Genomic DNA, 16,396 nt, shown 5'->3' on the forward strand with positions numbered 1-16,396 from the left:
ATATTCGTTTCGATGATGTTCTTCTTTAGTTGTTATTCATTTATCTCTTGCTTGGTTTTTCTGTTTGATTTTGATTTCGCATTCTGCATTAAACCACTCTTTCCTTCTTTTTATTTCCCTCTGTCCTAGCACCTCTTCAGCTGAATTCAAAATGGATTCTTTTATATTTTTTCATATGTTCTCTGTGTTATTTGCTTCTGTTAGATTTTCCTTTAGGGTTGTCTCATATTGTTCTCTTAGTTCCTGTACTTTTAACTTCTCCAGATTCCATCTTCTTTTTTTTGTCTTGTTCTCTCTGCGTTAATTATCTTCATTTTGTTTTCTCCTATTACTAGAAAACGGTCTGTCTCCGCGTTTGCTCCTCTATATGATCTGACATCGTGCATTACTGCTTTATTTGGATATTAGTATGTGATCTATCTGATTGCCATCTGTTGTGCCAGGTATCAACCATGTTACTTTATGCTCTCTTCTGTTCATGAAGTTTTTGCTTATCTCGATACTATCAAATGCTTTTTCATAGTCTATGAAGTCTAGAAATATGGGTAGTTAGTACTCATTTGTTTTCTATATTAGTGTTCATATCGTCAGCAGATGGTCTGATGTAATGTATCCTTTGCGAAAGACAGCCTGTTCAACCGGTTTTTAATTATTCATTTTGTAAGTCAACCGATTGTTAATAATTGTCATAATAAGAACTGTTTGAAGAAAAAAGGGACAAGCTTCCATATATCGTGATGACAAAACTCAATTGAATAGTCAATGGCTTGCTGAAAAAAAGAACTACAAGAATAGAGAACACAAGGTTCAAGAATAACATCTGAAACATCAGACTGACCCTGGTCTCATGTGATAATGATAGTGATAATGATAATGGTCCCATTAGAAAACAAGACAGGTAGCGATTGGGGCAAGAGTGACGAAGTTAAAGTTCAAACATTCGCAAACCATCTTAGCCAAATTTTTAAACTTAACTCCAGATTTATAGAATTGAATAAAATTAATTCTCAAAAACTTCATGTCTAAGTCATCGAGGTCAAAATAATGTCAATGGACGATATGATTAAGAATCTTAATGTTACAAGGGGTAATGTTAATATCAAAGTTATCTGTATGCTTCAATGGAAAATAAGTTATTCTAATACCAAAACCAAAATTTAGTATTTTACACCAAAATCAAATTAAATTAACGAATTATCACCATTTCGCCCAGTTTGTTTTATGGCTAATTTCTTTAATGTACTGTACGGGCACAGTAGTTTTTAAATTATATAAAAAAATTTTTCAAAAATTCCGACGAGGATGGGATTCGAACCCACGCGGGCAGAGCCCATTGGATTAGCAGTCCAACGCCTTAACCACTCGGCCACCTCGTCATGTTAGAGCGATACCTAATATGGCATGCTTTTTTAAGCGATATATTTTGTAATATTAATTACTATTTAACTGGGAATAAGCCACAATTAAAGGTTAAAATACGTTTATTGACGTTTCAATTTCCACTTCGGAAAATGTTTGTATTTTGAGAACGATTTCCGAAGTGGAAATTGAAACGTCAATAAACGTATTTTAACCTTTAATTGTGGCTTATTCCCAGTTAAATAGTAATTAATTTAAAATGCCACAAGAAAATAGCTTCAGAACAATATTTTGTAATATGTCTGAAGATATAATATACGACGAAATATACTACATACTAAAATTACTCATTTAATTAGAATTAAAATCAACAATGACACCGATGACAGTTAAAACTCTAATTAAAAATAAATTATATATGAATTCAATATATTGTAGCAAATTAATGAAATATTTTTCTCTGTGTACCAATTCCTTACGTTGGAAGGTCATAACAACAAGGGGATATAGCTCAGTGGTAGAGCATTCGACTGCAGATCGAGAGGTCCCCGGTTCAAACCCGGGTGTCCCCTATCTTTTGTTTTGAAGAATTTATAAATTAGTTGATATACGTAATCAGATAAGATAAAACCAAAATAAATAAATAGATTAATAAAATATTTCTTAAAATACAAATTAAACCATGGAATTACACTAATAAGAAATTAATCAATGTGACAATATAAGAAAGAGAAAAACAAACGGAAAATATTGTTTATGAATTTAGAAAGAAACAAACTGTACAGAAATAAATTTGCTAAAATAAAAATATCATTATGAATGCAAGCAATAGGAGTCAGATTATACGATATTGTAATAAAATGTGTATACAATTTTAGTAAATATCTTTGAAAATTCAGTATACACTAAAAACGCTAAAAATGATTTTTCTTTAAATAGTTCAATCATCGGTAGAAAATCGATTCATTTAAGTCATATCTAACTCCCCTTAATATTAAAATATAATAATATTTACAAAGAATGTTCTATTCTACATAAGAAAAGTCGAATTCTTTTTAATATTCCACTTTCTGATGCTTTTTTATAAGATTAAGCAAGTTCGATTAAAAATCTGTCCAAAAAACATTGTTAGATCAGCTCAAGATTTCTTTAAATCGTGACATAGTTCAATATTTCCGAGGAAAGCTTGTGCGATTTCTTTGTCTCGTACTCCAATTCCTTAAACTCGAATGAGACGGTGTTTAAAAGCGTTATTCCGCTAATTCTTTCACATCCTTATCACATACACCCAGTTCCGTGACTTCGGCCAAAAAATCAATTACTTCCTCTATAGAAACTCAAGCTTCGATATTCTTTTTGGTTATCTATTGTGGCCACACATCCCTTCTAGTCGAGCTCATTGTTCTGTTGGAAACCTGCCGACCGTAGTCTAAGAGAGATATAGATTGTACGATTTTAGACACCATTTATAAAGTAACTCTTAAGTATTCAGTATTCTGGAACTATTTTTAAGTCCTTCTGATCCATACTCGGAATGAGCGGATAAAAACTCATAAGGACCTAACACCAAGTAATAATGAAGTAAATTACCATTACCAATTGGGAGAAGGGAACGCAAAGGTAGCTTGAGCTCTTTTAAATACTTTGTATACTTGGTTTAAGCTCAACATCGAATCATTCAGTAAGTATTCTTCCATTACTTATAGCTTGATATTTAATATTTATATGACAAACAGATGACACTTCTGTACTGTTTGTTGTTTTTTTAATACCTTTTTATTTTCGTTGAAATAGATTAATAAAGGTTTTGTTTGCAATTGTTCAATGTTTCAAATGCGAAAAATAATGTCATATTTTTTGATGGATTATTTCTTATAATTCTCAGTTATAATTATATTATAACTATTAGTAAAATAATAATTCCTACTCCCACTCTAATCCCACCCTCAAGACAAAACTTGGACAATGAAAAATAAACTCACTCTCGACAGTTGACTCCCGGTAGCAGCAGATTTTCTCTTTCTCTCTCTCTCTCTCTCTCTCTCTCTCTCTCTCTCTCTCTCTCTCTCTCTCCTGGCTGGGTCCAACGTGAACTGACGTTTTACAGCTCAATTTTTGATGGTAGCTCCGAAAAATACCGCGAATATTCTTGACTTTTAAATCTTATAGACATCAGACGCAAATCTATCTCTTCGATATTACCAAGAGACGTGTGTAAAAACCGCTGAAGACTCTCTTCGTAGGAGAAACAACCGCGAATGGAAGCCTGCGTATATAAATACCGTGAGTGTGTGTACCAGCAATATTGGTATGATTTTTTTATAAACCTAATTTGGCTATTATCTGTATAACCCTCTATTACCTCTCCTAATTATTTTGAACCAGCCCTATTTAATACAATTCTTATACTATGAAATTATAATAATAATTTCACGTATGTACACCTTTTTTGTACATATTGTGGTCTAATTTCAAGCCGGATGTAAATCATTATTTCTTTCTCTCTCTCCCATTCTCTTTCTCTCTCTATCTCTTTCTCTCTCTCTCTATCTCTCTCTCTCTTTCTCACATATTGATTCTACATGGTGTGGCCCAATTTTGAGCCATAATTTAAATCCTTATTCTCTTTTTTCTATCTCATCTAACTTGAACATATTTTGATCCAATTCGGTTCAGCCAGATCTTTTTCCCTTCTGTATGTCTTTTTAGCGCCAACGCGCTTGGTTCTTCGAATATATTTATTTCTATATATATATATATTATTCCTTAATACATATGTGTACACTTATACTGATAGCGTTTTAAATAAACTAGTTATACATGTGTATTTTAATTCTTCCTACCTCTTTAAATTCCAATTTTGGGACTTCTATTGTTCCAGAACTTTAAAAAGTCAGGTAATTAGCCAATTTTCTATACTCGTAACGAGGGTAAAAATTCAAGGCTTTTATAAATCAAAATACCCATTATTCAAATCCTTGTATTGTTTTCTCGCACGTTTACTTATCTAAAAGGTACATAATTTTAAAGCTTTTAGGTACATAATTTGTTCTTTTATCGTTTGTTTGAAAATCCTTTTGAATAATAAATTTTTACAAGAATTCCCCGCTCTTATTATCAGTAGGCTTTAATCTCTAGCATAATAATTGTTTCAGTGACATCGCTTGATGACACAAACTAAATTTTTACAATAACCTCTCTCCTTAGAAATTGTTATTTAATCAACCAAAATTATCTCGGTGTTAATTTAAATTAAAGATACCAAATAATTTTCACACACAAAGAAAAAAACTTATAATATCAATATACACTTAAGCTACGGTCTCGTTGGTCTGGCTCGCGACAGCAATTGAATCGCAATAGCGACTGCGACTACAGTCGCGGAACTGGTTAATCAAATTTGCAATCAATTCTTCAGGGCAAGGTATTTGGAAAGAGAGGACCAGGGAGAAGAAGAATATCTTGGCTTCAAAACCTGAGAAAGTGGTCTATTCAGAATAGCAGCAAGCAAAGATAGGCATCGTAAGAAGAAGAACGATCCAGCCGCAGCAGTTGCGACTCGACTGCTAGGTGTACCAGTCAAATCGTAGTTGTTCAGTAAAAATGGCGAAATTCAATGCAAATGAAGATAAGATATTGGTGGAAGAAGTTCAGAAATATCATTCGATTTTTAATTACAAACATGAAAACTATAAAAATATTATAATTAGTTGAATTAGTTAATAAGAGAATGCGTGGAAAAAAAAGCATGTTCAGTTGGAAAATAAATATTTCGTGTTTCTCCCATCGTTTCATTTTCTAATAATTCCAGTTGTAGCCATTCCTTTTCTTCCTCTTCTTCTTAAAGAATTATACTTAAAAGATCACTGTTATTCATTTTGTCGGTATCAGTCAACTAAACGACCTAAACCATGCACATCATACAAGAAAATCTTTTAATCTAATCCAAATCGCAATCGCATAAAATTAGAAACGCACAAAATAAAACACTATATTGCGGCTGCGACTGCATTCATCACTGTATTTAACTGTAATAAACAATTGCAGAAATTTCAAAATATTTTTGTGCAATGCACGTTACACAGACAAATATCACAGGAATTGCTCACGTTGTTAGTTCTAATGAACAAGACCTCTCTAATTGTAGAGTTAGATAATATATTGCTCAGGTTTGGGCTGCTTTTAAATCGTATTCGGATGCTTTGGAAAACCTAGCTGACGACGAAACTTTCTCGAAAATGAAAAAGTAAATATTACTTTTATAATAATAGAAAAAATATATGGATGCTTTATGTTTTTTAGAAAAAAACCTGGAAGCTAAATAGATTCAAAATTTAAGGCGAATACTTACAGTAAACACATTGTTGAAAGTACTGATTTGAATATACATAGACAAAAAGAAGTTAAAATACATTTTTTAATAATGACTATTCTTAATCAGTTCAAAAAGATGAAATAAATCAGTACTTCGTTTAGTTCTACAATTATTGTTAAAGCTGAGACGCAATGGCTTTAAAAGACGACTTATGAAATCACTTCCAATAACATTAGTACTTAAGATGTAACAGCCCAGTCTCTCTTAAGGAATGTGCTATCAGCACAAACAGTCACTTTTCAAACTACTCCAAAACAAAATACGATTATACTGAAACTGTAATATCTGCCTTGCCCGTGTTTCTTAACATTTCTCCCCCTTAAATATTGCAAGGATCCAATACTTTTTTTAAGTCAAGCTCTGCCTACACAAAACGTTTTAGTCTCTGCTCCAATTCTGACAACTGTCAATTTGCCTCTATTAGTTTTTGCAAATTTAACTCTAGTACTGCCTCCTTGCGGTGTGCCAGTAGAATTGGTAAATATACCTTCCCCAATTCTTATATAAGTTTAAGGTTTTTCTCTACATGAACCTTCAAATGCTCTAAATATACACAAGGTTAATAAACTCTCTATTCAAGCTCAGAAAATATCCACTCCTACATTCTAATATTTGAATAAAATTCCAACATCAAAACCTTTAAACTTATTATTGCAACATCTTGTGAAAAAGATGGTATCTCTGTCGAGTTTTTGAAAATTATCCCACCTCCAAATAAGTCGATACCTCCTTAACTAATACACGAAAATCAAATACTCCTCACACAGCCTCGTATTGTCACGGCTACGATCACAGTCCTCTCAAGACAAACTGTTCGTACTTACCCAATCCCACAATATAATTCATTAGATTCATTTGAACCTGGCTTTTCTTCTGTTACTGTTGCCCTACCATTTGTAGTGGGCCAAGTAACAATAGCCTAAGTACTATTTAAAAATATTTCGGCTTTGATGGCTCAGTCTGTCTTGCCGCCTCCTTATATGGTTAACGTCAATATAACGTACCCTTCTCCGTTGTTTACTGTTCCTTAGATTTAAACTTTTACTAATCAAACCACGTGCCCAGTGGTATATTATACTCTAAAAAATTCTTCAAATATTGACGATATCTTTTCAAGCGCCAATAACTTGGAAGGGTTGCTCTACTTACTCCTCTAAATACTCTATTATCAACTATGCATGATTATGAATACTCATGGTTTCCAACTCTATAAAATATATTCAAATTCTCGTGCATTTTCACATGAATGTAATATGGTCTCCACTTCAAAAGACAATCTTGACTTATTTAATGATTCGACTAAAATCCTAGGTATTAACTTTTTTTTTAATTGCCGTATTGCCAGATTCCAGTAAGAGCCTAAGAAGGTATCCATTGAATTCAGACAGGGAACGGTGGGGAAAATATTTTTTAGACATCTACGTTACGAAACAATACACCCTGGCATCTTTCGTCCGAGTAAAATACTTTCATTCAGCCCGAAACCCATTCGCCTCTCGAAATCTCCCCTCTCATTTGCCCATCTCTGGCAGTTAAAAATGTGGGCGGGAGCGTCCGGTACCCCACAAACAGTACAGTCTGCCGAAGCAGATTTGCCTATTCTATTTGTGAAGGTGCCAAAACTACCATGTCCGGTCAGAAACTGCATCAGTAAGTAGTCTAGTTTCCTGAACTTACATTCCCACTACGGCCTCAGATCGGGAATAAGCTTCTTCATCCACCTTGCCTTTCCGCTATCATTCGCCCATTATTTCTGCCACTCTACTATTGTCCTTTCTTTCTTATTTTCATTTATATTTACATTCATACTCCTCGCATACACCCTCGCTCGCTCTTTTCACAACAAAACGATCGGTATCACCACTCCAATGACCTATAGAGCCTCATTTGAAACTGTCTTATAAGCGATAGATACCCTGAGAAGCATTCGAGTTTGCAAAGTCTTCATCACCTTAGCGTATTTCGCAGTGTTTAGTACGCTACGCAACACGGGGGCAGCGTACGTTACCACCGACTGCAAAACTCCATTTAACACCTTTCTTTTGGCGCTACCTGGGCCTCCAATGTTCAGTATCAGCCGTATCAACGCCTCCAGATTTCGGTTCGCCTTCTCTACCGTCTTTCGGATTTGTTCTGAACCTTAGTCCTTCCGACAACCAGACTCCCAGATACTTAATCGATTTAACCGCTGCAACCTCCACACCTTCCAATATTAGCGAAGAGAGGATTTTTCCCGGCTCCCTTTGGGAACTAACACCTCAGTTTCCTGAGGCGCTAGCTGTAGATCGTTCTCTCTGATTCACCTACTAATGCGACGCAGGGCTGTGTTAGCCGCATTAGCCATGCCCGTTTTCTGAATCGCCTTCGCAACCAGTGCGAGATCATCGGCATAAGCTACAAGAGTGCATCCCCTTGGCATCTGTAGCCTCAACACCCCGTCGTACAGGACATTCCAGAGGATGGAATGCTGGTATCTTTTTCTCTTATGGGCCTGTCAGTAAAGTATCTGTCAATTACATTGACCAGGTACTCACTAGAAGCCAATTCTCTCAGCCTGGACATGATTTTTTTCCATGATACCGTATTAAAGGCATTCTTGATGTCAAGCAGGATAAGAGCCACCCATCTCTTTGTATCCTGCGTAACTAAAGAGGTTACTCCTGTGACCGGATCTATGGTAGATCTTTTCGCCCTAAAACCATATTGGCGGTCGCTCAGCGCATGTTTTTCTTCTAGCTCTCACTCAAGGCGGCCTTTTACAAGCTGTCCGTACAATTTAGCTATCGAACTAAGAAGGCAAATTGGCCGAAATCGTACCTCTTTCTCTTCACCTCTACCTTTCGGGATAAGGATAACCTTAGCTTCTTTCAACATTGTTGGAAACTATTGTTGTTCAAGCAGTTTGTTTAGCAATCTCAGGAAAACCTGCGATGCTTAGTACGGCGAGTCTTACTATCTTCGGCATGACTCCATCTATGCCAGGTGCCTTTCGGATCTTCATCCGTCCAACAGCCTCGCCGAGTTCCAAGTAAAAGGTTCCGCATCTACGAAACCAATAATCCTTTCACGCCTATCCTCCACCTGAGGAAAGAGTTCCCGTATTAAACGGAGTTTCTAGGAGTTTCAGGCAGTGGCTAGGGTATCTTTTTCCCCTTCAATTCGGTACAGACAATCTTGAAGCCCTGCCCCCAGATATCCCTTTCGAGATCCCAAGCAGGTTACTCCCCCTTTCTTTCTTAGATCTTCTTATCTCATTCCTATAGAACAGACCAGCCGGAGAAGCGCGTTAGTGTTCGAGAACGATCTGGATTGCTTTGAAGGGGACAAATACGCAATATGCAAATCTATGCAACTTTCTGCTAATACAGTGATGAGACGTGTAGAAGTAATGAGCAATGATATTTTTTTACAGTTAAGAACTGACTTAGATAACTGTGTTTATTTTTCACTTCAACTGGATGAATCAACAGATGTCGTTGACACTGCCCAGATGGCCGTGTTCGTCAGGATGGTTTTTAGTGATTTTACGATTAAAGAAGATCTTTTGAAGTTCATTCCACTGAAAGGACACACTACTGGACAGGAGTTGTTTTCTCATTTAAAAAATATTTCTTCCGAGAAGATTCCAATATCGAAAATGGTAGGCTTGACAACCGATGGCGCTCCAGCTACGGTTGGTGGGTTGTGATAAGGGTCTGGTGGCGTTATGTCGTAAAGATGAAACTTTTCCGCAATTTCTCTGTTACCACTGCATTATCCATCAGCAACCATTATGTGGAAATTTCCTGAAACTAAACAACGTTATGAAACTGGTGGTAAAAATTGTGAACAAGATTAGAGCTCAAGCGTTACAAAGAAGATTATTCAGAACCTTGGCCGATGAAGTTGACTGTCAATACGGGGACCTACTCCTTCACTCTGAAGTCCGATGGTTAAGTAGAGGACGGGTGCTGAAACGTTTTAATGATGTCCTATCTGGCATAGTTCAATTTTTCAAACAACGCGATGAACCGACTCCGGAACTAGAAAATTCAATCTGGCTTAGAGATTTTGGTTTTCTCGTGGACATTACAGAGAAATTAAACGAACTTAATTTGCAGCTTCAGGGGAGAGACAAAGAACTAGCGGAAATGATTTCTGATATAAAAGCATTTATCAAAAAGCTGGAGTTTTGGGAACAAAACCTAATTAACAGCGATTCCAAGCATTTTCCTATTCTTTCAGAAAAAATATCTCAAAATCCATTAGAACCCTATGACAACAAATATCATGTAGAAATAATTTCTACCCTGAAGAGTAACTTCAAAAATCGTTTTAAGGATTTCAATGAAATGACTTTAGTAGCGCAGTTTGTTGTTTCACCCTTTATGGAAATTGATATCCAGCAGTTTGCAGCTTGTGTTATGCAGAACTTTGGCGAAGACTTCGCTGCAACAGAAATGGAAGTCATTGAGTTTCAAAATGATTTAGCCTTAAAATCGTTAGTCTCAAGTACTGAATGTATCTGGCCTATTGTAAGTAAAGACAAATATTCAGTTCTATGCCGTGTTGCCTTGAAAGTGAAAGCATTATTCAGTTCAACCTATTTGTGTGAATCTTCTTTTTCCAATATGAAGTTTATTAAGAACAAATATCGCAATCGACTTACAGATGAACATTTGGATAATTTTATTCGAATGGCTGCATCAAATTATACTGCAAACATTAAAAAAATTATCGATGAGTCTGAGTGTCAGCCTTCTCATTGAACGTGCTTTTTTATTTTTCAATGTTTATGTTTATGATAGTGCGTTACTTTTTTGTTGTTATTATTAACTATTTTTAAATCATACGTGATATGCCATTGTGGCTGGATAAAAGTTTGTGTTTATTTTTCAAATACCTTCCTTTGATAGGTAGGAATGTAGCTATGAACAAGTACGTACTAGTAATATTAGTTATTTTGTTACTAGTTTATTATTAGTACCTATGTATTATGTATTACCAGTTAAACAGTAAAATAAATACATATAATGATAGATTAACTGTGGATTATTTCATTTACGTTGCGTTACGTGGCTTCCGTGTGGGTAGCTCGCTGTTTATTCCAAAATTAACAATGTAGCTCAACACATTGAAGAGGTTGGCGACCACTGACTTAGACCCTCAATTAACTCACGCACATTTTCACATCCCGGACCAATCAAGCCAAAAGCATCTACAAAAACCTCCCCATCTAAACATCTCTTTAGATTGATATCACCATTTTTACGTTTCTGTCTGTTGCTAGCTATTTCAAAACTGATATACTTGTGTAAGCTAAGCTATTCTTCTTCCAAAACAGTCCAGGTTACGACCCTGTTTATAAATGTCGTTGAAACCAGTGTGATGTCCAGAAAGGATTCACTATTACCTCTCACGAATGTAGGTGACTAACCGTCATTTAACACAGTAAGCCCCATGGCGTGGATCCATTCTGATAGGTATTTCTCTCTCCCATCTTGCACACATCCTTCGCATTCAGGTCACCAGCTATGACGACCGGTACAGGCTCCACCCTAGCATCTTGCATAATCGAGTCAATGTACTCTTCATATACTCGAAGCTTTGTTGAACATGTTTGGTGAAACATAACAATTATACACTACCAGGTTTCCGACATATACCTTAACATAACTAGTCACTTGATTAAGACACTTTCTGTCTGTGAAAGTGGCGCCTCCCCTAAAAAAAAGAAAAGTGTTTACATATGTTTCACGGATGAATGACTCCTTAGGAAAACTCTCATCTTTTTTAGTAGATTCTAGGTAATTAAAGAAAATAGCTAGGTTACCCTTTAACCAACAGTGGCACAATATTTTTAATACTTTTTTATAAACCTGATTTGACTTTATAACCTCTTCTAATTGTTTTGAACCAGTCCTATACTCTGAAATTATAATAATAATTTCACATATGCACATGTTTTTTGTACAACAATCTCCACTAGCATTGCCGTAACTAAATAGTTACCCTAGCAAAGATATCCCTTGTTGTGGGATGTAGGCCTGTTTGGCATTTTCTTGAAAAATAGGTAGGTTTTAAGTTCAATGCTTTATACAGGTTGGTGAATGGTTTGGAGTCGGTGAGGATGTGGTTCACGGTCAGGTAAATATTGCAATGGCGGCAAGTTGGACGAGTTCCTAAGGTCCTAAAGAAACCATGGGTAAGTTTGGTGTGAATAATTCGAAGTCTTCTAATAATCAATGCTTCTCTTTCAGTTAGGAATTACAGGGATAGATGATCAATAAATTGTTGGAGTTTAATTTGTGATTATTTGGATTAATTTCCAGGAAAGCCATGGTTTAATTAGGGCTAAAAAATAGGGGACACCCGGGTTTGAACCGGGGACCTCTCGATCTGCAGTCGAATGCTCTACCACTGAGCTATATCCCCAATAAATGCGATGTTTTATTCAGTACATATAATTAGAGAGGGGGAATTGATGGAATTCAATAGGAAAACAAAATTTGCGATTTTATGATATATCACAAAATATTATATCCTAATTCATTTACATAAGTTTAGAAAAGAATATTCCCAAAACTGCTATATATGCATAACATACATACACATAAGAGATAATTAAGATTTCTGTTTTCTGTTGTAGAAAGATTTTAAATTATTTCTATTGGTATTTTATAATAAACAACTTTCTTGACTAATTTACAATAAAAATATTATAAAACATTATGTCTTCATTTAACAACATCTAACATTTAACTCAACAAACAAATAAGAGGGTTTGACAACAAAACAAACAAAAAAGAGGGGACACCCGGGTTTGAACCGGGGACCTCTCGATCTGCAGTCGAATGCTCTACCACTGAGCTATATCCCCATGATAGTCATTATTCAGATATACCTTGACCTTCAAAGAAAAAATCCCTATATCTTTATCTTATTTGATAAATTGTTTATTTATAATGATATTATAATTATAATATTCATGACGATATAGAAATTTACCAAAAGTGATAAGAGTAAGAACAGATAAAACAGACGAGGTGGCCGAGTGGTTAAGGCGTTGGACTGCTAATCCAATGGGCTCTGCCCGCGTGGGTTCGAATCCCATCCTCGTCGAATCCATTTTAAAATATTTTAAAGCATCCAAGTAAGTAATAATTGTTATCAAAGGATATAAGAAAAACTATCCAATTACTGTTCTGAAGCTATTTTCTTGTGGCATTTTAAAATAATTACTATTTAAATGGGAATAAGCCACAATTAAAGGCTAAAATACGTTTATTGACGTTTCAATTTCCACTTCGGAAATCGTTCTCAAAATACAAACATTAGTAAAAAACAAATTTTGTTTTTTGTTACTTAGTAAAAAATTCTTCTAATAATTTAATTTTATCTGACTCATCTATATTGACAATTCAGACATACCTTATACATTTTAAAGTAGACGACTTTAAAATGATATTGGCAATATTGTTGAGTTTCGTTCCTGGGACGACTTTACTTATAAGATAGTTCATTCGATTACATGAAATCAACTTTAACTTGAGAATATCCGTCAGAAAAGATCATAACATGTAATTCGTCTTTAAAACAACAAATACATGCCATGATGACAGTAAAATTCTCATGTTAGTGATTCCATAGTAAATTATGAGGGAAAAACCAGGAAAAAACCTCATAATACTATCCCGACACGGTAAGTATTTGATCGTGCATTTAGTTTACATTCAATAAACACCAAATTCCGATTTTATATGTTTGTTATTTAAAAAACATAAATGATGTATTCTCTATATGTTACTGACTTACCAATACTGGTATTTTCCGTTTAATAACTTCCTCTTTCAATATGGGTAACCAGATCCTACTACATTCTGCCGAGGAATTCGCGATACAATTGGTCTCATTTAGCATAATTAGAGCCGCTTCTTTGATTTTTCTCTTTTTACCATCCGTTTCTTTTAGGACTATATTTGAATCATTCCATTGAACCCTATGTTCATTATCCCATGCGTGTTTATCTATCAAATTCTCTATTTTTAATATAGGATTGATGTTCACTTATTCTAACATTTATTTGGTCTTGATGTTTCACTTAAATAAAACTGATCTCATTCACAAGGTATTTTATAAATGCAATTCTTTGTCCTTTCTTGTTCATTGTTAGGTTTGGTTTTGGACAAAATAGATTCAACGTGTTTGTTGTTTTGAATGTTGTTGAAATGTTGAATTTATTTCCTATCCTTTTAAGCTTTTCCGATAATCCTTTTATGTATGGTATTGTTATTTTCCTCGTATTATTCCTTGCATATGCTGTAGGATCTCGTTCTAAGTTGTTTTGTTCTATTCGATCGATTGTTGAAAATTCCTTATTTATAAACGATAAGAATAATCATTTTTTAATAAAACAGATGTTAACAAATGTTTTTCCTCCAAGAAGGAATTTTCGTTAGAACAAGTAATTTTGGCTCTATCGTATAAGGATTTAATAATTCCCTTTTTAATATTAATATTGTGATTTGATTTGAAATTTAAATATCTGTTGGTGTGTGTTGGTTTTTTATACACCTGAGTTTCGTATCCAGTATCGTTCTTAGAGATTAAAACATCCAGAAAAGGTAATGTGTTATTATATTCCTTTTCCATGGTAAATGTTATTGTCTCTTCTTTATTGTTTATATCATTTAGGAATGTGTCCAACAACTCTGATCCATGAGGCCATATTGAGAATACATCATCTACATATCTCCACCATACTGAGGGTTTTAAATTTTGTTTAGAAATAATATTTGTTTCAAAATCTTCCATAAATATATCGGCTAATAATGGAGATAAACTAGAGCCCATTGTCAGTCCAAAACTTTGTTTATAGAATTCATTATTTAGTTGAAAGTAGGTATGTATTATCAGTACATATTGTTATTAACTCCATTATAGCTGATATATTTAGTCTTGTTCTAGTTGCCAATGTATCATCACTTTCTAATTTTGTCTTGACTATATTTAAAGTCTTATCTAATGGCACATTCGTAAATAAACTATTTATGTCAAAACTTACTAAAGTATTATTTGAATTAAATTCAATATTTGATAATTTATTTAAAAAATGTTGTGTATTTTTTATAAATGTGTCATTTTTATTTGCAATTGGTTTTAAAATATTTAATAAAAATTTTGATAGTTCACTACAAGGAGAATTCATGGTACTACAAATGGGTCTAAGTGGTATATTCGTTTTATGAATTTTCGGTACTCCATAAAAATGAGGGGTTTTGAATATACCACTTAGACCCATTTGTAGTACCATGAATTCTCCTTGTAGTGAACTATCAAAATTTTTATTAAATATTTTAAAACCAATTGCAAATAAAAATGACACATTTATAAAAACTACACAACATTTTTTAAATAAATTATCAAATATTGAATTTAATTCAAATAATACTTTAGTAAGTTTTGACATAAATAGTTTATTTACGAATGTGCCATTAGATAAGACTTTAAATATAGTCAAGACAAAATTAGAAAGTGATGATACATTGGCAACTAGAACAAGAGTAAATATATCAGCTATAATGGAGCTAATAACAATATGTACTGATAATACATACCTACTTTCAACTAAATAATGAATCTATAAACAAAGTTTTGGACTGACAATGGGCTCTAGTTTATCTCCATTATTAGCCGATATATTTATGGAAGATTTTTAAACAAATATTATTTCTAAACAAAATTTAAAACCCTCAGTAGGGTGGAGATATGTAGATGATGTATTCTCAATATGGCCTCATGGATCAGAGTTGTTGGACACTTTCCTAAATGATATAAAAAATAAAGAAGAGACAATAACATTTACCATGGAAAAGGAATATAATAACACATTACCTTTTCTGGATGTTTTAATCTCTAAGAACGATACTGGATACGAAACTCAGGTGTATAAAAAACCAACACACACCAACAGATATTTAAATTTCAAATTAAATCACAATATTAATATTAAAAAGGGAATTATTAAATCCTTATACGATAGGATTGTTCTAACGAAAATTCCTTCTTGGAGGAAAAACATTTGTTAACATCTGTTTTATTAAAAAATGATTATCCTTTATCGTTTATAAATAAGGAATTTTCAACAATCGATCGAATAGAACTAAACAACTTAGAACGAGATCCTATAGCATATGCAAGGAATAATACGAGGAAAATAACAATACCATACATAAAAGGATTATCGGAAAAGCTTAAAAGGATAGGAAATAAATTCAACATTTCAACAACATTCAAAACAACAAACACGTTGAGATCTATTTTGTCCAAAACCAAACCTAACAATGAACAAGAAAGGACAAAGAATTGCATTGATAAAATACCTTGTGAATGCGATCAGTTTTATTTAGGTGAAACATCAAGACCATTAAAGGTTAGAATAAGTGAACATCAATCCTATATTAAAAATAGAGAATTTGATAGATCTCAAATATATAAACACGCATGGGATAATGAACATAGGGTTCAATGGAATGATTCAAATATAGTCCTAAAAGAAACGGATGGTAAAAAGAGAAAAATCAAAGAAGCGGCTCTAATTATGCTAAATGAGACCAATTGTGTCGCGAATTCCTCGGCAGAATGTAGTAGGATCTGGTTACGCATATTGAAAGAGGAAGTTAT

General features: G+C 33.9%; 1 protein-coding gene and 5 non-coding genes across 6 annotated transcripts in view; 2 read left to right on the forward strand and 4 right to left on the reverse strand.

Annotated features, from left to right (window-relative positions):
* LOC140449022 (atrial natriuretic peptide receptor 1) overlaps window positions 1-16,396 on the reverse strand; it is a 270,323-nt gene that overhangs the window by 225,009 nt on the left and 28,918 nt on the right. The window lies entirely within an intron of this gene.
* On the reverse strand, window positions 1,295-1,376 carry TRNAS-GCU (transfer RNA serine (anticodon GCU)). The gene has a single exon. It is a non-coding gene; the product is annotated as a tRNA-Ser (tRNA).
* On the forward strand, window positions 1,860-1,931 carry TRNAC-GCA (transfer RNA cysteine (anticodon GCA)). The gene has a single exon. It is a non-coding gene; the product is annotated as a tRNA-Cys (tRNA).
* Window positions 12,077-12,148, reverse strand: TRNAC-GCA (transfer RNA cysteine (anticodon GCA)). The gene has a single exon. It is a non-coding gene; the product is annotated as a tRNA-Cys (tRNA).
* Window positions 12,522-12,593, reverse strand: TRNAC-GCA (transfer RNA cysteine (anticodon GCA)). Its single transcript has one exon. It is a non-coding gene; the product is annotated as a tRNA-Cys (tRNA).
* On the forward strand, window positions 12,754-12,835 carry TRNAS-GCU (transfer RNA serine (anticodon GCU)). The gene has a single exon. It is a non-coding gene; the product is annotated as a tRNA-Ser (tRNA).

Source organism: Diabrotica undecimpunctata, chromosome 8, assembly GCF_040954645.1.
Source record: "Diabrotica undecimpunctata isolate CICGRU chromosome 8, icDiaUnde3, whole genome shotgun sequence".
Classification (NCBI taxonomy): domain Eukaryota; kingdom Metazoa; phylum Arthropoda; class Insecta; order Coleoptera; family Chrysomelidae; genus Diabrotica; species Diabrotica undecimpunctata.